At 42.7% G+C, this 24,465-nt stretch overlaps 1 protein-coding gene across 1 annotated transcript in view; it reads right to left on the reverse strand.

The window, feature by feature from the left end:
* LOC140727283 (5-hydroxytryptamine receptor 1F-like) overlaps positions 1 to 24,465 on the reverse strand; it is a 331,539-nt gene that overhangs the window by 259,868 nt on the left and 47,206 nt on the right. The window lies entirely within an intron of this gene.

Consider the following 24,465-nt stretch of genomic DNA (forward strand, 5'->3'; position numbering starts at 1 on the left):
GACGTGGCTACCGGCTAACCTCGCCCCATCGTCCCGGCAGCCTGGAGGCGGTGAGTTTTCGACTCCATACATGGTTTGGCGCACCCATCTATCAGGACAACCGTCCGGCTGGTCTCCAGCAAGTTCACATGGCACGGACTTCGCAAGCAGGTCAGTGAATGGGCCAGAACGTGCGTGCAGTGCCAAACAGCCAAGGTGCAGCGGCACACTAAAGCCCCGCCGCAGCAGTTTGAACCCACCCACCAGAGGTTCGACCACATTCATGTGGATATCGTGGGCCCCCTACCAGTGTCCCGAGGAGCGCGGTACCTCCTAACTATGGTAGACCGGTTCACGAGGTGGCCAGAGGCGGTCCCGCTCACCGACACATCTGCCGATTCCTGTTCCCAAGCACTGATCGCAACCTGGGTAGCACGCTTCGGGGTACCGGCCCACATTACCTCCGACAGAGGTGCCCAGTTCACCTCCAGCCTGTGGTCGGCTGTGGCCAGCCTGTTGGGAACGCAGCTACACCACACAACTGCCTACCACCCACAGTCAAACGGACTAGTGGAACGCTTCCACTGTCACTTGAAGTCGGCTCTCATGGCCCGCCTGAGAGGACCTAACTGGGTGGACGAGCTTCCCTGGGTCCTGCTTGGAATTCACACAGCGCCCAAAGAGGATCTGCATGCCTCGTCGGCTGAGTTGGTGTACGGCGCACCCCTGGCCATCCCAGGAGAGTTCATACCAGCCCCATGGGGGCAAGAGGAAGAACCCACAGCTGTCCTGGACAGGCTACGTGAAAGGCTCGGCAACCTGGCTCCCGTACCAACTTCACAGCACGGACGGACCCCGACCCATGTACCCAAAGACCTGCAGAACTGTAAGTTTGTGTTTGTACGAAGGGGCGGACACCGGGCACCGCTACAGTGGCCGTACGAGGGGCCGTTCAAGGTGAGCAACAACAATGGGTCCACGTACGTTTTGGACATTGGGGGGAAAGAGGAGGTTTTCACGGTGGACTGACCCAAACCAGCCCATGTGGACTTGGCGCAGCCGGTCGAGGTTCAGGCACCGCGGCGCAGAGGCAGACCTCCCAAACAGAGGCTGATCCAGACTGTGGACATTGGGGGGGGGGGGGGGTGTATCACCAGTTCTGTGGGGGGGGGGTGGTTATTTGGCGACCCACTTTCTGTGCAGGTGAACCGGCTCACAAATAGCCAGCGTGCGGGGACAGACTTTGGTAATGCACCTCTGATGTCATTTCCGCCCGGAGAGGGCGGGTGCTAGGGATTAAATGCCAGCGCCGCGAAGTTGGAATAAACTAGTCTCGAAACGACTTACCGATTGCGTGTCGTTATTTCAGCGCTGTGTGTAGCACATCGCTACAGTCCCTCTATTTTGAAGCCGTGCCCTCCGGATGTGGATTATAATGTGTGAATAGAGTGCCGGACATCACCGTTCAGTTTACCTTTTGGATAGCCACCTCACGCTGCTGTGTCCATTACCATTTATTCCCAATTTATTGTAATGAGTTCAAGGGGTGAAACACAGTTGTCAGGTTTGACCGGAACTAGTTATAGTAATTGAGAGACAGACCCCAAAAGTGGCCGCTATTGTGACACCTCCTTTGGCTCTGGGGCATCCACCCACTGCTCGTAATTTCCCAGCACACTGATGTAATACATATGCATCAATGGTGTGACCACAGTAAGTGATGATTGGTTTAAAGAATTCACACTTAATGTGTCTTATTCTGAGCCCATAATCTTCTAATCTTCTTAAAACTTCCTTGAGATCTTGGAGCTGTTCCCTGTCATCCTCATTGCTGACAATGATACCATCCAGGTAACACTGAGAAGATTTCAGCACTTGGTACATAATTTTCTGCCAGAATGCAGGTGTAGATGCTGCTCTAAAAAAAACCTAGTATGGTGATAAAGCCATTTGCGAGTGTTGATGGTGAGAAACTCTTTGGATTGTTTTGCTATCTCTATCTGTAAGTAGACCTCAGCTAAGTCCACTTTGCTGATGTGTTTCCCCCCCAGAAAGTTTTGCAAAGGTATCCTCTATCCTGGGCAAAGTGTAAAGATCTACTTTCAATACTAGGTTGAGGGTGGCCTTAAAACCAACAAAGATACTGATAAACCCATCCTTCTTGACTACTGGGAACACTGGCATTATTCATGGGCTCCACGCAAACTTGGATGGAATTCCTTCAGCCTCCATGCAATCCAGCTCACTGGCAAATTTTATCATGGATGGTATAAGGAGCAGGCTTTGTAAAACATGGTGCGGTATTTCCATTTAACATTATTTTACCCCCTGATATGTTTCATTATGCCAGTGCCATTATTGCCCACTGCTGCGGCATCATTTAGTACTTGTCTTAATTTGTTTTCAATTGACTCTATGCAGGAAATGCTGCAAGCAAATGGTGGATGGATTTTCAATCAAGGAGTAATTGTCTCAGCTAATGACAGTCCCATAATGCTAGCTCTCCTGCTTTCCCACATACAAGCTCATTGTGGCTTGTTGATTGTTATATTTCACTGTTATGAAAGTCATTTCCACAAGAGTTATCTTTTTTCCAGTAGTTTCTTCGTTGGATATCTACAGGCTTTTTTTCAGTATCTTTGAGATGCCATTCAAACTTGTTTTATACAGCTGAACCAGTCTCTAATTCCATTTTAATTAATTTACTGTTCACTTCTGGTGTAAGCCATATTGCATGTCTCTGGTTAGTTTTCTCGTTGTAAATTGCAAGGCTACCTGTCCTGTGTCACTGTCATCATTATCAGATTGTTCATCAACAGCAGGCAGATCAGTGCTCCTTTTGAAACTGCAACCTGAGTATTTATCTGTTTCTCTTGACTGTGCAGACCTTTCATGTTTGTCTACTTGGAATGCTCCATGTATTTGTCCTACTTTGTTGCACTTTCTGCAGACTTCACCTTTAAACCTGCAGTGGTCTGTTACACCTGAGTCCCTGTCACAACAGTAACACAATTTCTTTGGCCAGTCAGGTTTCTGTTTAGATATCAGAATTTTGTTCACGCTCATTTTCGTTCCTGACTGCAACTCAATTTTGGCTCCGGCTGCTGTTTCCACTGATATCGCGATTTCAACAGCTCTTTTAACTGTGAGTTGTTTTTCAGTTAAACCATTTTTTAATGTTTTCTTGTAAGATCTCACCAACTAAACCATCTCTCAGTGCATCATTGAACCCATCACTGAACTGACAATGCTCAGATAATTATTTCAAATCATTCATGTAAGCTGAAATAGACTCCCTTTCGTTTTGATTCTGCTTATGAAACCTAAAATGTGCTGCAATCGGCAATGGTTTCAGTTCTAAATGTTCCTGCATTATGTTCATGATATTAGCAAAGCTCATTTCAGCTTTTTCACTTAGAGCAGTTAAACCTCTAAGCAAATTGTAAACCTTTCCACCTATTATACTCAACAAACCTGGCACTCTTTTCATTGGCTATTTCATTTGCTTCAAAACACTATTCTATTCATTGAATATATATATCACCCAGTTATTGGATGTGCAAACAAATGCATTTATCTTTTGATGTAGCCAGCTATTTCTGCATTTTATTTATTATAGTTATTACCCAGTACTCACAATTTATGAACCCATGAATTTTATCTGTTTTCTGCCTTTCTTTAACTCAACTGTCTCTTTCCCCTTCCAAGGAAACGTGCTGTGTGCTCAAATGTCTCTCTCCCTCTCCCCCTCCCTCCCTTGTGAAGAAACATAAAAGTGCTGCATTTCAACAGGTAGTCAGCTTGGATTTGTTTTAAAGCTTAATTATTGCCACTGTTATATTTTGTAACTCCAAAACATAAAGACACGAGAGCCTGGGGAAATGTGTCTTTTCATTTTACTTGTAGTGAGGCATGCACATAAGACATGCTGACATAATGGTGCATGCCATTCACTATCTTTTACATACAGCATAACCAGCAATGAATTATGTAAACAACCGAAGAATGCTTCATCGAACAATATATTTACAATATTACTGAAATAATAAATACACAATTTATATTTTTGATATTTCAACTAACATTAAAGCTGCACAAGTCCTCACTGTGAATTTTTTGTATGTTTAAATTGTATTGTCTTTAAACTATGTCTACAATTTAAAAGGAATTTGTAAATATAAAGAATATAATTGGATTTTAAAGGAATGGATTTAAGGTAACGTAGAAGGTTTTCGGTAATGCGAATGTGGAACACAGACTGCCTCAAAAATCACAAAATTACATAAACTGACAAATAACCTATTGAAGGAAAGGCATTTGGCCCATCTACTGTACACTGATCTTATTTCATGGGAGATTGAACATAGCACAGTACAGCACAGGAACAGGCCCTTCAGCCCCCAGGGTGGTGCCTAACCAAATAAATCAAATGGCCAACTAAACTAATCCCTTACGCCTAAACAATCTTCATATCCTTCCAAATGAATTTCACTGTGTGCATACATCTACTGATGCCTCTGGACACACCTTCAGTGATGTTCCTGGAATCATCGGGTGCTTCAGGTGTTTCAACATCATACACCCTCCTCCAGGTGACCCAACCGGGGCTGATCAGACCCCAGCTTGTGTCCAGATGGCTAACTACACATGACTCCATGGCTCCCCTCTCTTGAGCCACAGCCATCTTGAGGCCCTCTCTGCCGCATCGGTGGTACTGCGGATGGCCCTACTCTTCCTCTCTCCCTCGATGCCCAAATTGCTGTAGGCTCTGGCTAAGGAACGGGCTGCAAATCCCCTACAACCAACCTCCACTGGGAGACACCTCGCTCTCCATCCAGCCTGCTGACAGTTGCTGACCAGTCCTGCGTACTTGGAGAGCTTCCTTTCAAAGGCCTCTTCCAAGTGATCTTTCCATGGGACTGTCAGTTCCAGCATCACCACAATTTGTTTCATCATGTTTTAATAGACTTTCCTGCTTGTGTTCACAACTATATTTCCCATCTTGCATTCATCAAATCTTCAATGAGTCATTGCTATCTCTTGTAACTGTTCCATGTGGCAGAAAGTTACGCAGTGTCACCGACCTTCTGTAGCAGAAAGTTCTTCCTCAGTTCTTCATTTTGCCACCTCATTAGGATTCATTTTCAATTAGAAAAAACACTTCTACAAATGTATCCTATGTGAGTTAAATAATCTTTAAATTACTGGACTAGAAATCTGAAGGACTAGGTTAAGAATAAGAAAACATGAATTCAAGTCAATTCAATTCAATATGGAGGAATTTAAGGTGGGGGTTATATGACAGGCAGGGTTTAAGGGTCGGCATGACATTGTGGGCTGAAGGGCTTGTATTGTGCTGTATTGTTCTATGTTCTATTGCTCTATGTAAGTCAATCATGGTAGCTGCTGAATTTTAAATGAGTTCATTAAATAAATCCAGATGGAAAGATGGTGTTTATTTGACTGAGTACTCCTAGGTGTGACAACATACAATGAGCTTCCTAAAGTCCCTTGGGAAAAATGAAGTACCATCCTGAACTGGTCTGCCTGACTCCAGCCGCATATCAATTGCTAGTCAATAGTTAAGAATAAACAATTACAGTCAATGCCTGGTTTCTGACAGGGAAAAATCTGCTCATCAGCTTCTAGTTTTGGGGTGAGAATATTACTTGCCATTTCATAACCCAAATGCAAAATTTATCCAGCAACTAATGCAAGCAGACATAGGCCTCTTCAGTATGTGAGGACATATAAGCTGAACTAAAGATCATGCAATCATCAGCAACTCCACTTCTGATGGAAAAGATGAAAATGGTTGGGTCCAGGACATCACCCATAAAGTGGTGTAATCATAGGGATGAGTTGATTGGCTTCCAGTAATGACAGCCATCTTCCTTTAGTGCTTTCTCAATGATTCTCAATGACCAGTTTTACCCAAACTTCTTAATGTCACACTCAACCAAAGCTAAGCTTGGTGACAAATACAGTCAGTCTCTCACAGCTCTGGTTCACAGAGTTTTGGAGAAGTGGCTTGGAAACAGACCTTTTGGTCCACTGAGTTGGCACTGATCATCAACCATCTATTTACACTAATTCTACATTAATCACATGTTTATTCCCCCCCACCAACAGCTCATCAGCTTCACCCAGCCCACAATACACCCCCCAAGCATATCATTTACCTACAATTAACCTAATTATCTGTATGACTTTGGGGTTGGAGCAGTCTGAGGAAAAGCATTCAGTCACAGAGAGCAGGTGCAGTACAAGACTCCAGTTTGGTCCAACTCATCGTTTGCTTCTGGCTTCTGAAAATAATGACTTTGTACTCAGCTAGCCCAATCTACACTGATGTTACTGAGCGTATTGTTTTTCTGAGTTTACCAAGGTTATGTATACCACCTGGAGAACACTTTGTGTCATGATTGGCTCGTTCCACTTCAGTTCATCACAAAATACACATTCATCATTTGAGGAAGGGTGATGAGTACTAATTTAGTGAAGCTTTATTTGGCCATGCCTGACCTGATGCCATTAAGTTTCAGAATTGCAGATACATTGAAGTTGCCCATTGTTTTACCTTCCAGACTGCCTGCAGCAGAATTGTTGCCATTCATGTGTTTATTAATCATGGTGCAAAGGGATATATACAGGATTCATAAGACAGGAATTTGGGACATGACTGAAACGTGTGATTTTGTGAGGCTGCATGTCATGCTGCAGGTTGAATTATTCCCCAAGTTTAGATAATAATTCTCAAATATTAATGAAGAAAATTTTGCAAGGTTGCCTAGATTTCAGTGTTTTTGTCTTGCCTGAAACCAGTCTCTAAGTTTAAGTGTGTGTTCAGTGTGATCTTGTGTTGGCGCATGGCCTAGTGGATAAGGCATCGGTCTGAAGGTCACTAGTTCGAGCCTCAGCTGAGACAACGTGTTGTGTCCTTGAGCAAGACACTTAACAACACATTGCTCTGTGATGACACCGGTGCCAAGTATGGGTCCTAGTGCCCTTCCTTTGGACAACATCGGTGGTGTGGAGAGGGGAGACTTGCAGCCTGGGCAACTGCCGGTCTCCCATACACCCCTGCCCAGGCCTGTGCCCTGGAAACCTTCCAAGGCACAAATCCATGGTCTCACGAGACTAACGGATGCCTATTAATTATTAAGTATGATCTTATTCTTAGTGGCAGCACTTGAGTTATTTTAGAACAACTGTGTTCCTGTAGCTGTGGTCTGGCCAGTCAGATCACTCTTTCAAAGAGACAATGAATGTCCAATAGGTCAAATAGCCAACCTACTGTATGTCCTATCGTTCTAGGATCAGATACCATTCTCCAGCAGAAAGACACAATGCTGTTCTTCAACAGCACGTACAAAATGCTGCAAGAACTCAGCAAGCCAGTTAACACCCATGAAGGAGAATACACATTCAATGTTTCGGACTGACACCTTTTATCACGACTGGAAAGGAAGGAGGCAGAGCTAGAATGGGGAGGGAGGGAGGGGAAGGATTACAATTGAGACCAGGTGTGGGGTAAATTGGGTGAGTGGGGGAGGGGGAATGAAGTAAGAAACTGGGAGGAGATCGGTGGAAGAGATAAAGGGCCAAAGAAGGAAACTGACAGGAGAGGTCAGGGGATCACAGAAGAAAGAGAAGGTGAAGGGGAGCCAGAGGGAGGTGATGGGTAGGTGAGGAGAAGAGAAGGGGTGAAAGGGGTACCAGAATGGTGGAACAGAAAAAAGAGAAGAGGAAAGAAGGGGAGAGATTATTCGCAGCTGGAGAAATCAATGTTCATGCCACTTATGGATATCGGAGACAACCCAGACAGAATATGTTCAGTGACTTCAGGCTTCTAAGGGGTCAACCAAAGCTGTGATTATCTTTTTTTTTAAAAATATTTTTATGATCACAAGACCCTGCTGGACATTACGAACTTAAAGCACCTGCAATATACCCCTTCAGCGAGTTGCTCGTTGGCAGAGAATTTGAAGGAGCTGGGCTTGGTGTGGATCGTGCTGCTGCCTGCATCAGAGAGGCAGGGGATGAATCTGTTTGGAAGGCCCGTGTGCAGACTAACAGTGAGTGATTGTCTCAGTCACTATTCATGTGCTCACAAGACCCTGTTGGGCATTGTTAATATGGAATTCTGCAAGTCCAATTGACTGATTTATTGGCAGATGGTGTGGGAGTTCCACGTCCTTGATCGTAGCAAGGACTAGGCCTTAAGCTGTCGCCTGTTTATAGCCACCCGGGAGAGAGGCATCACAGTCAGTGCACTCCACCGGAGGCAGTACAGCTTGGCGTCCCAGCTGGAATTTGTGTTGCCCCTGCCCCCAGTGTTTGCTCAGCAAAAGACAAGGCTGTGTTGTATTCGACTGCTGGATCCTGCAACACTTATAGTTATGGTCTATATATTTATTGGTGTGACTGTATTTTACTGATATCTTATATGTGGTTGCTGCCTTATGCTGTATGTGTTATATGTGCCTTATGATTGTTGGTACTGTGTTTTGTATCTTTGCCCTGGAGTAACACCCTTTTGTTTGGCTGTACACATGGATATTCTTCTATGGGTGAATGACAATTAAACTTGAACTTGAACAATGGGGTGATGCTCCTCCATAATGTCAGTAGAAAAGGCCATGGACAGCACATCAGAATGAGAAGGGAAAGCTGAGTTGAAATGGGAGGCCACTGGGAGATCCTGCCATTCATGGTTGACAGACAGAAGGTCCCTCAATTTGCGTCAGATCCCATCAGTGTAGAGAAGGTCACACTGGGAGCAGACTCAATGGCCTAATTTTGCTCCTTTGTCTTATGGTCTTATGTAGTAGATGACCCCGAAGTGGTGCCTCACCTGGAAAGTCTGTTTGGAGCCTAAATGATGGTGAAGGAGGAGGTGTAGAAGAAGGTATAGTACTTATCAGACCTGAAGCACTGAGGGGAGATCTTTGGGGAGGTACAAGAAGAAAGCAGAATCAAGTAGAGAGTACTCCCTGTGGAAAGAACAGGGGCGGGGGTAGGGAAAGATGTGCTCAGAGGCAAGTCCAATTGGAGATGGCAGAAGTTATCAGGAATGACATGCTGCATTTAGCGACTGAAGGGTGGTAGGTCAGGACAAGGGGAACTCTAACTCTGTAATGATGGCAGGAGAATGGGTAAAGGCAGTTTGTGGAAAATAGAGGAGATGCAGGTGAGGGCAGCATCGAAGGTGGTAGAAGGGAAACCTGGTTTTGAAAATAAAGGGCATCTCTGATATTCTAGAATGGAAAGCCTCATCCTGAGAACAGATGTGGTGGAGACGGGGAGAACTGAGAGAAGGTTCTTCAGGTTTGAGTTTGGATTTGTTGAAACGACATTGGAAACTGATGAAAGATAGAGAACATAACTGCTACAAAGTTGAAAAATTCGGTAAGTATAAGTGACCTACCATGGGAAGGAATAAAATAAATCATGTCAAACACATTTCTAGGTTCAGGGATTATTAATAACCTTTGGGATATGCTACATCTGCTTTGATTGTGATTTATGCTCAAATTATAAAAATAAGTAATGTTCCAATCCCTATATATAATAACTTGATCAGTGTAAAATTAAATCAAATCTTTCTTTCATACAAATTGCTCTATAATTGGTAACATTTTGATATACTTCTAGTTAAATTTGAATGATTAAGAACCAAATAATCAGAGTTTAAATAGTCAATGATATATGAAACAGCTCGTGTAAATAATAAAATAATTTTGCTGCAGTTAGTTATTAAAACATAGTAATAAGGAAATAATTCTGAGCAACTTTCTGTTTTATATGTACTTTACACTCAGTAACGACTTTATTAAGTACCTTCTGTACCTAATACAGTGGCTACTGTGTTTACATTCATGGTTTTCTGCTGTTGTAGCCCATCCACTACAAGTTCAATGTGTTGTGCATTTAGAGGTGCTTTTCTGCATGTCACTATTGTAATGGGTGGTTACTCGAGTGGCTGTCACCATCCTGTCAATTTGAACTAGTTTGGTAATTTTCCTCAGACCTCTCTCATCAACAAGGCATTTTCACCTACAGAATTGCCACCCACCTAATATATTTTTGTTTCTCGCACCATTCTCTGTAAACTCTCATGACTGTTGTGTGTGAAAATCTCAGGAGTTCAGCAGTTTCTGAGATCCTCACACCACCCCATCTGGCACAGCTAATCATTCCACTGTCAAAGTCACTTAGATAAAATTTCTTCCCCCTTCTGTTGCTCGGTTTGAAAAACAACTGAACCTCTTGATGGTGTCTGCATGCTTTTATGCATTGAGTTGCTGCCACATGATTGGCTGATTATATATTTGCATAATCAAGGAAGAGTACAGATGTACCGAATAAAGTAGCACTAAGTGTACATTCTCACTTTGAAGAAACAATGTATTGGGAGTTAGAGTTTGTAAACATAAACTTCTGTGCCCCTTTTACAGATAAGCTTGCAGCTATTTTATGCATAAAGGAACTAAAAGTCATCTAGGACTTAAAATTCAATTTATTTCCACTTAAAGTTGTGCATTACAGGAATAAAATGTTGTTGAAGATGTGAATAGGCATGAAAAATAAACACTCTGCACGAGGAAAGTAAACTAGCTGTGTTGTTAAGTTTTTGTGCTACATATGGGGTGTAACAACATTAAACAGAAGCAATCCACAGGAGACAGTGAAATCTTCCAACTTTTTAGTCCTTTCAAATCAAAGCAGAAAACAAAAGGGACCACTCACGGCAAAATGACCTGGATGTTAAGGAAAGATCTGAGTCCAGTGAGAAACCTGGCAGTGTTCCTGACAGCAGCAATGGAAAGAGGTACCAACTGCCACAGCTGGATTACTGAAACACAAACAATCCATTGAAAGCTTGATCTGAAAAAGAGAGTGAAAAAAACATTCCTTTGTGCACTGAGTTCTGACAGCAGGACAATTAAATGGTGCTGTATTGTCAGGTGCTATAAGCCAGACTTCAGGCAGCTAGTCAGCTCCGAGTCTGATATCACCTCAGATCCCAGAGGAGGAGTTATTAGCATAAAGGAATGACAGCAATTCCATTTCTAGCACCAATTGTTTATCTGTGGAGCGGAGTGTAGGCATGGCTCTGACAAAAGAATATTTGTTTTACGTGAGGAGACTTTGATACACTCTTTCTGAATATCAGTTGATCTCTCTAGGCCTATTATCCAAAAGGCCATAAGCCACGTGAGCAGAATTAGGCCAGTTGGTCCATCAAATCTGCTCTGCCATTCCACCTTGCCTGACTTATTATCCCTCTCACCCCATTCCCCTGCCTTTTCCCAGTAACCTTTGACAGCCTTAACTGCTGCTGGGGAATGGCACTGAATACACCATTTACAAACAGCAGGAAGAAACACTGGAGATTGGTCCATGACTAATGTGAAACACAGTGGAAGCTTCATCACTATGACATGTCTCCATGTGTGAGGTCGTGAAAGGAGGAATATTTTGAATTCAGATCAGGTAAAGCAGAAAGAACAGGTAAAAATTCTGCCCCAAATTCTGCATTGTCAAGTCTGTGTTCAAAAAACAAGTATCTGAGCTATTAATCTACTCTTCCTACTGCGGATACCAATGTGCCTTCTCTATATTTATAGTACATTTTTTTTCTTTTCTGCTTGGTGTGGATTATTAATTCGACGTCAGTCTAAGCTTTTGTAATCAAGCCTAGAATGGAAATGATAAAACTTCTATCAATTACTTTCAGCAACATATTTGATTCTTCTATGATCTCCAGTTGATCTCTTTTGAAAGAGGACAGCGAGGCTTTGAGAAGAAGTGCGGCGGCGGCCATTTTCAAATTGCTTCTCAGATCGGAGTTCTGAGAGGCGGGACTGCGCAGGCGCGTGAAGGAGGCCTGGGAAGGAGGGAAGATATAAAAAGGAGAGAAGGAGTGAGGCAGTTCTCTTTTGAAAGAGGACAGCGAGGCTTTGAGAAGAAGTGCGGCGGCGGCCATTTTCAAATTGCTTCTCAGATCGGAGTTCTGAGAGGCGGGACTGCGCAGGCGCGTGAAGGAGGCCTGGGAAGGAGGGAAGATATAAAAAGGAGAGAAGGAGTGAGGCAGTTCTCTTTTGAAAGAGGACAGCGAGGCTTTGAGAAGAAGTGCGGCGGCGGCCATTTTCAAATTGCTTCTCAGATCGGAGTTCTGAGAGGCTGGACTGCGCAGGCGCGTGAAGGAGGCCTGGGAAGGAGGGAAGATATAAAAAGGAGAGAAGGAGTGAGGCAGTTCTCTTTTGAAAGAGGACAGCGAGGCTTTGAGAAGAAGTGCGGCGGCGGCCATTTTCAAATTGCTTCTCAGATCGGAGTTCTGAGAGGCGGGACTGCGCAGGCGCGTGAAGGAGGCCTGGGAAGGAGGGAAGATATAAAAAGGAGAGAAGGAGTGAGGCAGTTCTCTTTTGAAAGAGGACAGCGAGGCTTTGAGAAGAAGTGCGGCGGCGGCCATTTTCAAATTGCTTCTCAGATCGGAGTTCTGAGAGGCGGGACTGCGCAGGCGCGTGAAGGAGGCCTGGGAAGGAGGGAAGATATAAAAAGAACGCAGCCTTAAGCAGCGGGCAGCTTCGTTTGCGGGCAGCGGAGTGAGTCGGGAGCAGAGTGTAGGGCTTGGGCTCAGAGGGCTTAGGCGGAAGAGGGCACAGTAGGCTTATCTTTTAGTTCTTGTTATTTTCAGTTATTCGGGAAGTATGAGTGTGAGGGCAGCTTGTTGTTCTCGGTGTCGGATGTGGGAGATTCTGGAGTCTCTGAGCCTCCCGGATGTCCACATCTGCGCCAGGTGCGCCGAACTGCAGCTCCTGAGGGACCGAATTAGGGAACTGGAGCTGCAGCTCGATGACCTTCGCCTGGTCAGGGAGAGTGAGGAGGTGATAGAGAGGAGTTACAGGCAGGTGGTCACTCCGGGGCCACGGGAGGCAGATAGGTGGGTCACGGTCAGGAAGGGGAAGGGGCAGGTACTAGAGAGTACCCCAGTGGCTGTACCCCTTGACAATAAGTACTCATGTTTGAGTACTGTTGGGGGGGACAGCCTACCTGGAGGAAGTGACAGTGGCCGGGCCTCCGGCACAGAGGACGGCCCTGTAGCTCAGAAGGGTAGGGATAGAAGAAAGAGGACCATAGTAATAGGGGACTCGATAGTCAGGGGTTCAGACAGGCGGTTCTGTGGAGGTGATCGGGAGTCCCGGATGGTAGTTTGCCTCCCTGGTGCCAGGGTCCGGGACGTTTCTGATCGCGTCCAAGATATCCTGAAGTGGGAGGGTGAGGAGCCAGAGATCGTGGTACATGTAGGTACCAATAACATAGGTAGGAAAGGGGAAGAGGTCCTGAAACGAGAGTATAGGGAGTTAGGAAGGCAGTTAAGAAGAAGGACCGCAAAGGTAGTAATCTCAGGATTACTGCCTGTGCCACGCGACAGTGAGAGTAGGAATGGAATTAGGTGGAGGATGAATGCGTGGTTGAGGGATTGGAGCAGGGGGCAGGGATTCAAGTTTCTGGATCATTGGGACCTCTTCTGGGGCAGGCGTGACCTGTTCAAGAAGGACGGGTTACACTTGAATCCTGGGGGGACCAATATCCTAGCGGGGAGGTTTGCTAGGGCTACGGGGCAGACTTTAAACTAGTAAAATGGGGGGGCGGAAATCAATTTGAGGAAACTATGGGAGAGGAGGTTAGTTCACCAGTAGAGCAAGTAAGTAGACCGTGTGTGAGGGAGGACAGGCAGGTGATGGAGGAGGGATGCGCTCAGCCCGAAGTTGTAGGGGAGAAGAAAGAAAAGGATAATAAATTTGAATGCATTGCTAGGGATGAAAAGAGAGGAGGAGGTGGAGAGTATCTTAAATGTATCTATTTTAATGCTAGGAGCATTGTAAGAAAGGTGGATGAGCTTAAAGTGTGGATTGATACCTGGAATTATGATGTTGTAGCTATTAGTGAAACATGGTTGCAGGAAGGGTGTGATTGGCAACTAAATATTCCTGGATTTAGTTGCTTCAGGTGTGATAGAGTAGGAGGGGCCAGAGGAGGAGGTGTTGCATTGCTTGTCCGAGAAAATCTTATGGCGGTGCTTTGGAAGGATAGATTACAGAGCTCCTCTAGGGAGGCTATTTGGGTGGAATTGAGGAATGGGAAAGGTGTAGTAACACTGATAGGAGTGTATTATAGGCCACCTAATGGGGAGCGTGAGTTGGAAGAGCAAATGTGTAAGGAGATAGCAGATATTTGTAGTAAACACAAGGTGGTGATTGTGGGAGATTTTAATTTTCCACACATGGATTGGGAAGCTCATTCTGTAAAAGGGCTGGATGGTTTAGAGTTTGTGAAATGTGTGCAGGATAGCTTTTTGCAACAATACATAGAAGTACCGACTAGAGATGGGGCAGTGTTGGATCTCCTGTTAGGGAATGCGATAGGTCAGCTGACAGATGTATGTGTTGGGGAGCACTTCGGGTCCAGTGATCACAATAGCATTAGCTTCAATATAATTATGGAGAAGGACAGGACTGGACCTAGAGTTGAGATTTTTGATTGGAGAAAGGCTAACTTTGAGGAGATGCGCAGGGATTTAGAGAGAGTGGAATGGGTCAAGTTGTTTTATGGGAAGGATGTAATAGAGAAATGGAGGTCATTTAAGGGTGAAATTATGAGGGTACAGAATCTTTATGTTCCTGTTCGGTTGAAAGGAAAGGTTAAAGGTTTGAAAGCGCCATGGTTTTCAAGGGATATTAGAAACTTGGTTCGAAAAAAGAGGGATGTCTACAATAGATATAGGCAGCATGGAGTAAAGGAATTGCTCGAGGAATATAAAGAATGTAAAAGGAAACTTAAGAAAGAGATTAGAAAAGCTAAAAGAAGTTACGAGTTTGGTTTGGCAAATAAGGTGGAAGTAAATCCGAAAGGCTTCTACAGTTATATTAAAAGCAAGAGGATAGTGAGGGATAAAATTGGTCCCTTAGAGAATCAGGGTGGTCAGCTATGTGTGGAGCCGAGGGAGATGGGAGAGATTTTGAACGATTTCTTCTCTTCGGTATTCACTAAGGAGAAGGATATTGAATGGTGTAAGGTGTGGGATACAAGTAAGGAAGTTATGGAACCTATGACAATTAAAGAGGTGGAAGTACTGGCGCTTTTAAGAAATTTAAAAGTGGATAAATCTCCGGGTCCTGACCGGATATTCCCCAGGACCTTGAGGGAAGTATGTGTAGAGATAGCAGGAGCTCTGACGGAGATCTTTCAGATGTCATTAGAAACAAGGATTGTGCCGGAGGATTGGCGTATTGCTCATGTGGTTCCATTGTTTAAAAAGGGTTCTAGAAGTAAGCCTGGCAATTATAGACCTGTCAGTTTGACATCAGTGGTGGGTAAATTAATGGAAAGTATTCTTAGAGATAGTATTTATAATTATCTGGATAGACAGGATCTGATTAGGAGTAGCCAGCATGGATTTGTGCGTGGAAGGTCATGTTTGACAAATCTTATTGAATTTTTTGAAGTAGTTACGAGGAATGTTGACGAGGGTAAGGCAGTGGATGTAGTCTATATGGACTTCAGCAAGGCCTTTGACAAAGTTCCACATGGAAGGTTAGTTAAGAAGGTTCAGTCGTTAGGTATTAATGCTGGAGTAATAAAATGGATTCAACAGTGGCTAGATGGGAGATGCCAGAGAGTAGTGGTGGATAATTGTTTATCGGGATGGAGGCCGGTGACTAGCGGGGTGCCTCAGGGATCTGTTTTGGGCCCAATGTTGTTTGTAATATACATAAATGATCTGGATGATGGGGTGGTAAATTGGATTAGTAAGTATGCTGATGATACTAAGGTAGGAGGTGTTGTGGATAATGAGGTGGGTTTTCAAAGCTTGCAGGGAGATTTATGCCGGTTAGAAGAATGGGCTGAACGTTGGCAGATGGAGTTTAATGCTGAGAAGTGTGAGGTTCTACATTTTGGCAGGAATAATCCAAATAGAACATACAGGGTAAATGGAAGGGCATTGAGGAATGCAGTGGAACAGAGAGATCTAGGAATAACAGTGCATAGTTCCCTGAAGGTGGAGTCTCATGTAGATAGGGTGGTGAAGAAGGCTTTTGGAACGCTGGCCTTTATAAATCAGAGCATTGAGTACAGAAGTTGGAATGTAATGTTAAAATTGTACAAGGCATTGGTAAGGCCAAATTTGGAATATTGTGTACAGTTCTGGTCACCGAATTATAGGAAAGATATCAATAAATTAGAGAGAGTGCAGAGACGATTTACTAGGATGTTACCTGGGTTTCAGCACTTAAGTTACAGAGAAAGGTTGAACAAGTTAGGTCTCTATTCATTGGAACGTAGAAGGTTGAGGGGGGATTTGATCGAGGTATTTAAAATGTTGAGAGGGATAGATAGAGTTGACGTGAATAGGCTGTTTCCATTGAGAGTAGGGGAGATTCAAACGAGAGGACATGATTTGAGAGTTAGGGGGCAAAAGTTTAAGGGAAACACGAGGGGGTATTTCTTTACTCAGAGAGTGATAGCTGTGTGGAATGAGCTTCCTGTAGAAGTAGTAGAGGCCAGTTCAGTTGTGTCATTTAAGGTAAAATTGGATAGGTATATGGATAGGAAAGGAGTGGAGGGTTATGGGCTGAGTGCGGGTAGGTGGGACTAGGTGAGATTAAGAGTTCGGCACGGACTAGGAGGGCCGGAATGGCCTGTTTCCGTGCTGTGATTGTTATATGGTTATATGGTTATATGGTTAATATGGTTCTGGGACGATCATTCAGTATTATTAAAATTTAATTATAACCACCCTAGCTTTGTATACAACCTTATTTCCTAACAACTGATCACATTCATTAAAATTTACACATACAATATTAAAGGAAATTAAACTGTGATATGTAATTCATTTAATTATATAAATTGATAGTAATTATATGTTCATTAGTAAATGTCATTTTATTATTATAATGATCACTGATCTGAATAAATATCTGGTTCATTTCTCTGGGAACTAAAAGCTATAATGGAGGCTGGGTGAAAAAGCCTAGTTAGCTCACTACTTTTCCCTCTTTGAGCTTGAAGATTAATTTGGGCTTAAATGAAAGCATGGACTTTTTTGTAGTATGTAGTAATTAGTATTGAAATAAGCCTGAGCAGTCTTGGTGTGAGTATTAATGCAGGATTAGACAATAAAATTAGCCTTTCATCAGAATAGTTTTTGGCAATACAAACCAGAGGAAATTGTGGAGACAGAGCAGAGGGGACTTTAGCTGATTTATCTAAGATTTAACGCGATAATGTCTGTTCTTGGAGTGCTTTTGGCCTACATGGGGAATCTTTATTAGTCTTGATAACTGAGGTGAAAATAATACATCAAAAACTGATAAAATTAGAACAAACAATAAACAAGATACGTCTTCTGCAGTCTGTTATGACTTTCTATAATTACTGAACTACATAGATATTTTAAAATTAAAATTTCCCCCACTGAGAGCCTGTAATTAGCTTAAATTAAGCAATTTGGTTTACCAACATATTTTAAGAAAATTTCACACAGAATGGAAGGCAAGAAAGCAAAGGCTGTTTGTGGGTGAAACATAAAATCACAAAATCAGGCCCACAATATTAAAAAATACAGGCTCTTTATTGTCATATTTCCATACAAAAGGTGGCTAGGAAAACCATCTAATTTACAGTCTTTCTATTTTACCCTTACCGTGCACATTTGAAGCTTCTAAATGTCACGGATAATGGTATAATGACCTCATATCCTTAATGTTGCACATTTATAAACTTTGCTTCATAAATATTGAAACATCAAACTTCATATTTTTATCATCTACTCCAGAAAGCTGGATCTTATTACGAAGATACCATGAAGGGAAGAAGGTAAGAAAAGAGAAATAATGGCAAGCAGGGAAGTTTAGATGATACATACAAAGAAAGGCTAATAAAGAAAAAAGAAAGCTGAATTGCATAAAAGCAGATTTTGTGGTTTTTATCATACAGAGTCATAGCAGGCCATTCAGTCCCTGGGCCCACTGCACTGTTCAGTAAGATCACAACTCTATCTAATATCTTCATATGCTTTTTCATATCCTGTTCATATCCTGGTAATTCTAGCTGGATTTGTGTTCCCTTTGTCTTTGACATGCTGAGACCCATCATCAATGAGGATAGGGACATTCTTGGAACCTCTCCCTCCTGTTGTTTGTTCAACTGTGCACCACCATTTATGACCAGATAAAAACAATGTCGCAAAAACAAAGGAATGGTTGAGGGCTACAGGAGGAATGGAGATGGACATCAATGGATCTGGGGTTGACAGGGTAAACACCTTTAAGTTCCTTGGCATCCACATCACTGAGGACCTCACGTGGTCTGTACACACCAGCTGTGTGGTGAAAAAGGCACAACAGTGCCTCTTTCACCTCAGACGGTTGAGGAAGTTTGGTATAGGCCCCCAATTCCTAAAGCAGCTATTTATAATATACATTACTGATTTAGATGAAGTGATCCATCTAAAAGTAACATTGGCAAATTTGCAGATGACACAAAGTTGAGTGGCAGTGTGAAATATGAGGAGGATGTCAAAGAATGCAGGGTGACTTGGACAGGTTGGGTGAATGGACAGATGCATGGCAGATGCAGTTTAATGTGGATAAATGTGAGGTGGCAAGAACAGGAATGCAGATTACTATCTGAATGGTGTCAAGTTAGGAACAAGGGAAGTACAACGAGATCTAGGTTTTCTTGTACATCAGTCACTGAAAGTAAGCATGCAGTTACAGCAGGCAGTGAAGAAAGCTAATAGCATGTTGGCCTTCATAACAAGAGAAGTTGGGTATAGGAGCAAAGAGGTCCTTCTGCAGTTGTACAGGGCCCTGGTGAGACCACATCTGGAGTATTGTGTTCAGTTTTGGTCTCCAAATTTGAGGAAGGACATTCTTGCTATGAGGGAGTGCAGCGTAGGTTCACGAGGTTAATTGGGCCAGGAGTACCTTTGTTGTATCCTAATGCTGTGCTTATACTAATGACCTGAATCTCTTCCTGCTTTAATTGTAATGGAAACAGTACAACTGACTTGCTTATGAGGCCAATTCAGAGGACTTTTAAGCTCACACAGGTGAAAAAAGCAGGTATCATTTCCCAGTAGAACATTGGTGAATTGGATGGGTTTTTAATGATTATTACGAAGATTAGTTGATGTCTTCTTTTCTCCAAAATTCAATATTATTTACAGCATTTGAATTACTCATCTGTCAGGGTGGAATTTCATCTCAGGGCTCTGAATTGTCAGACCTGGTCTCCATGCCCCCGCCATGGAATCACATCTTGTGGAGTGAATCAGACTAGCTGGAGTCTGAATGTTTTCATGAAAGGGATTTCATGAGAGACAAAATGGATCTTCTATCCAGCACAATTTACTGAACACAAATACAACTGCTTCAGCCTTTCCTTTAACAGGGGGTTTTGAATCAACTTAACATTCTGTTAACTTTTCAAATTAGCTTTCTCTACCTGCTAACCAGCCTTCTGTGAGTCATCTACTTCAACACCTCTGACCTCTGGAATTTTTCAACATTTTAATAATATACATTTTTTAAAAAATAATGTTACATTTTCCCCACGTTATACTTCATTTGACAGATCTTTGCCCTCTCATTTAACCCAGCTATTCCTTGTGCCCAAAATCATTATGTTAGCAATAGATTTATTTAACAGCATTATCTTTGTTGTCCTCATCAAGTAATTTGTCAAAACTATAAACATTAAGCACCTGCACAGACCTCTGTGCTATTTTGTTCATTACATCTTGCCAATTAGAAAGTGTCCCATTTATGCCTACTCACTGTTTCCTGTTCTCAAGCCAATCTTCTATCCACACAAATATGTTACCTCCTACGCCATCAGTTTTTATTTTTCAGAATAACCTTTGATGTGGCACTTTTTCCAACAGCCTTCTGGAAATTTGGATACATCTACTTGTTCCCCTTTATTTACAGCAGAGACCATTTAGAGTCATAGTCTCAGAAGTAGCACAGCAACAGACCTTTCAGCACATCTAGTCCTTGCCAAAACCATTTAATCTGCCTACTCTCATCAACCTTGCATGATGACTATAGCCCTCTATACCCCTTCTATTCATGTACCTATCCAAACTTCTCCTAAACATTGAAATTGAGATCACATGGACTACTTGTGCCGGCAGTTCATTCCACACTTTCACAATCTTCTGACTGAAGATGTTTCCCCTCATGTTCCACTTAAACTTTTCACCTTTCACCCTTAACCCATGACCTCTGATTGTAGCCCCACCCATCCTCAGAGGAAAATGACTGCTTGCATATCTATACCCTTCATAATTTTGTGTATCTATCAAATCTCCTCTCAATCTTCTACTTTCTAAGGAATAAAATCCTAACCCAATCAATTTTTCCTTAACTGCCAACATCCTTGTAAATTTTTTAAAAACTCTTTCAACCTTACATCTTTCCTGCAGGCAGGTGACCAAAACTGCACATAATACTCCAAATTAGGCCTCACTAACGTCTTCTACAAACTTCAACATGATATCCCATTTCCTGTACTCAATACATTAATTTATGAAGGCCAATGTGCCAGAAGTTTCCTTTATAACCTGTCTACCTGTGACACCACTTTCAATGAATTATGGTCCTGTATTCCCAGATCCAATTGTTCTATCACACTTTTTAGTGCCCTACCATTCACTGTGTAAGACCTACCCTGGTTGGTCCTACCAAAGGACAACATCTCGCATTTGTGTCCATCTAGCATTTTTCAGTGCATTTTTCCCACTGATGCAAATCCTTCTGCAAGTCACGATAGCTTTCCTTGCTGTCCCCAATCTAGGCATCATCCACAATTTAGCTGATCCAGTTGACCACATCATCATCCAGAATATCGACATAGTTGCAAACAACAATGGACCCAGCACCAATCCCTACAGCACACCACTAGTCACTTGACCTCCCGTCAGAGAGGGAAACATCAATTACCACTCCCTGGCTTCTCCCACAAAGCCCATGTCTTATCCAATTTACTACCTCATCTTGAATGTCGAGTAATTGACCCTTCTTGACCAAACTCCCATGTGCGATCTGTCAAAGGCCTTGCTAAAGCCAATGTAGACAACACCCACTGCCTTGCCTTCATCCAATTTCCTGGTAACCTCCTCGAAAAACTCTAAGATTGGTTAGACATGACCTACATGCACAAAGCCACACTGACTAATCTTAATCAGCCTGTGTCTATCCAAATATTTATATAGCTGATCCCTTAGAATATCTCTCAATAAATTTCCCACAACTGATGTCAGACTCACTGGCCTAGAGGTTCCTGGCTTATGCTTAGAAATATAAAGCACCTACAGCACAATATACAGGATCTTCAGCCTACAATGCTATGCCAAATACATACTTACAGTTTGGAGCCTAGGAACTCGAATAAGTTAGTCATGCATAAAACATTCACAAAACTATGTTGATTTTGCCTGATTTTGGCTATTAAATTTTCTAAGTGCCCTATTCTAACAGCTTTATTAAAAGTTACTCGTGTTTTGCCTGTAATAAAGATTAACCTAACTGGCCTGTAGTGTTCTGCTTTTTGTCTCCCCCATTATTTGAATAAAGGCATTACATTTGTTATTTTTCATTTTAAGAAATTATGGAAAATTAAAATCAGCTATGCATAAGCTGCAGCTCAGTAATTTGCTCAGTATCACTGCCATAGTGACCTCAAATTTCCTGAATTCCTCTCAGTTCCTAATACACAATTATTTCTTGAATGTTAACTGCACCTTCAGTAGTGAAGACTAATGAACACCACCTATCAAATTCATTTGTTCACTTCTTCTTCAAGATACCTACCCAAATTCGTCTGAAGTGTGGAGATCGACTCCACATCCAACAGTTGCAGTGGTGGCTCATCCAGACTCTCAGCACCCTCTGGCTGAAAAGATTTCTCTTCATGTTCCCCTGAAACATTTCACTTTTTACCCTTAGGCCATGACCTATAGCTGTAGTCTCACCCAACCTCCATGGAAAAAGCCTGCTTGCATTTACCCTATCTATACCCCCTCATAATTTTGTACACAGTAACACTGTCAAATCTCCTCTCATTCTCCAGGGAATAAAGTCCAACATATTCAACCTTTATATTGGCACTATCTTTCTATTTGATGGTTAACTACTGAGAGCAGGTGCACCCCCACAGAATGTCTCTCGCTCATTGGAATATATACTCAGTGGCCCCTTTATTAGGAACACCTGTACACCTGCAAGTTAATGCCAATATCTAATCAGCCAATCATGTGGCAGCAACTCAATGCATAAAAGAATTCAGACTTGGTTAAGAGGCTCAATTGTTGTTCAGACCAAATGTCAGAAAGGGAAAGAAGTGTAATCTAATTGACTTTCACTGTGGAATGATTGTTGGTGCCAGACAAAGTGGTTTGAGTATCTCTGAAACTGCTGATCTACTGGAATGTTCACGCACAAACAGTCTTTAGAGTTTACAACGAATGGTACAAAAAAAACCAAAACAGTTAGTGGTGGTTCTGTGAGCAAAAACACCTTGCTAATGAGAAAGTTTAGAGTAGATTGATCAGAGTGGTTCAAGCTGACAGGAAGGCGACAGTAACTCAAATAACCACGTTTTACAGCACTGGTGTTATTGTTGTTGCTCCTTTTCATGCCTTGTGGCGTATTGAGCAGCTTTTTTTGCCAATTCCTCAGCATTTGTCTGTTTTTTATGAGGCCAAATTGCTAGCTCAATCCTCAATCCAGCACCATCTATGCAAGAAACCGGCTGGATTTGAACCTGGGACAATTCGACTCAAAGTTTGGAGCTGATGCTACTATACCACCAGCCAACACCACAGTGATGTGCAGAAGAGCATCTCTGAAATCAAAACAGGTCGAACCTTGAAGTGGAGGGACTACAGCAGCAGAAGACTGCAAACATACACTTAGTGGTCCCTTTGTTGGATATTTGCGTGGTTTCCTCCTGGTGCTCCGGTTTCCTTCCGTAGTCCAAAGGCATACCTATTGGTAGGTTAATTGGTACCTCATAAAATGGCCATTGGGTGTATGTGTTCTGTGCATTCTGAAAAATCATTTAATATGTCTGCATTTCAATTGACAGGTCTCTTAAAATAATTTGCCAATTTACTTTAACTAGTCTTGTTTTATTGGCATGATAATTGCCCTCACTTAAATTTTCTTCTTCACCTCTTAATGAATGGAAAAATGCCATCATATTACTGCAGCCTGAAGCTGTCATCACTTTGAAGTCATCAATTAATCCTATCTTAATGTGCAATATCGAGTTCAGCATAGCTTGCTTTTGGTCAGATCTAGAATGTGCAGTTCTAAGAAATTATCCCCCTACTGTGAAATTTTCATCTAGGCTACCTGGGCCCAATGAATTTTTCAGATTAACAACTCCTGTGTAGCCATCGCACAGAAGCACTTTACAGTACAGGCAACCAGGGTTCAATTCCCAGTACTGCCTGTCAGGAGTTAGTAGGTTCTCCCCATAACCATGTGGGTCCCCCACCCACCAGTCCAAAGACATACCAATTGGTAGGTTAATTAATTGTAAATTGTCCTGTGGTTAGGCTAGGATTAAATCAGCAGAGGGTGGGGGGTGTGGTGTAGGGAAGGGCCTATTCTGCACTGTGCCTCAATAAGTAAATAAACATGCTTTCGCTATTTTGTTTTCTTTTGCACATCACTCCCACAAGTGACTTTTTGCCCTTCTTATTTCTCATCTCCATCCAAACTGCTTCTACATTCCAGTTTCACTTTTATTGTGCTCAACCCATCATTAATTAACAAAGGCATTTATCCACCTTCACCAATTTATTATCCTTTCTATATGTCACATACATTTATAATTGATATCATCCTGCCTCTAAGTTTTTGTACTGGTTATTGGATCACATTGATTTATTTTTATTTGTGTTTTTAGCTCATCTGTTAATAGTTTTGAACATTACACGCATTCAGATTCAGAACTTTTAGTTTTCATCTTATCACATTCTGTTATCTCCGAAGGGGTGGAACTCAGTTATGAATCCAGAAGGCCATTAGTTGAAAGGCCTCCAGACTGTGGCCCCAGATTCACGACTTTGGGCCTCTGACCTCCAGACTCGCTGAGGTCAGGATTCAACCTCTGGACTCGCCTACCCTGGGGCTTCAACTTCTGGACTCACTGACCTCTGAGATTCAATCTCAGGATATGCCAATTATGTGTCTCTGACCTCTGGACCCACCATTTGACCTTAAGCCTCCATTCCTGGGATTCACTGACCTTGGTCCTCCAACCCCTGGACTCAAGACAGTGAGGATCACCGGCCCTAGTTCTCAGGGCCCACAGACCTTGAATCTGAAATCTCGGACTTCTGACCTTGGGGATCAATGGCCTTCGAACTCAGAGTGCTCTGGCCTGAACTCTAACCTC

Source organism: Hemitrygon akajei, chromosome 5 (assembly GCF_048418815.1).
Source record: "Hemitrygon akajei chromosome 5, sHemAka1.3, whole genome shotgun sequence".
Lineage (NCBI taxonomy): Eukaryota > Metazoa > Chordata > Chondrichthyes > Myliobatiformes > Dasyatidae > Hemitrygon > Hemitrygon akajei.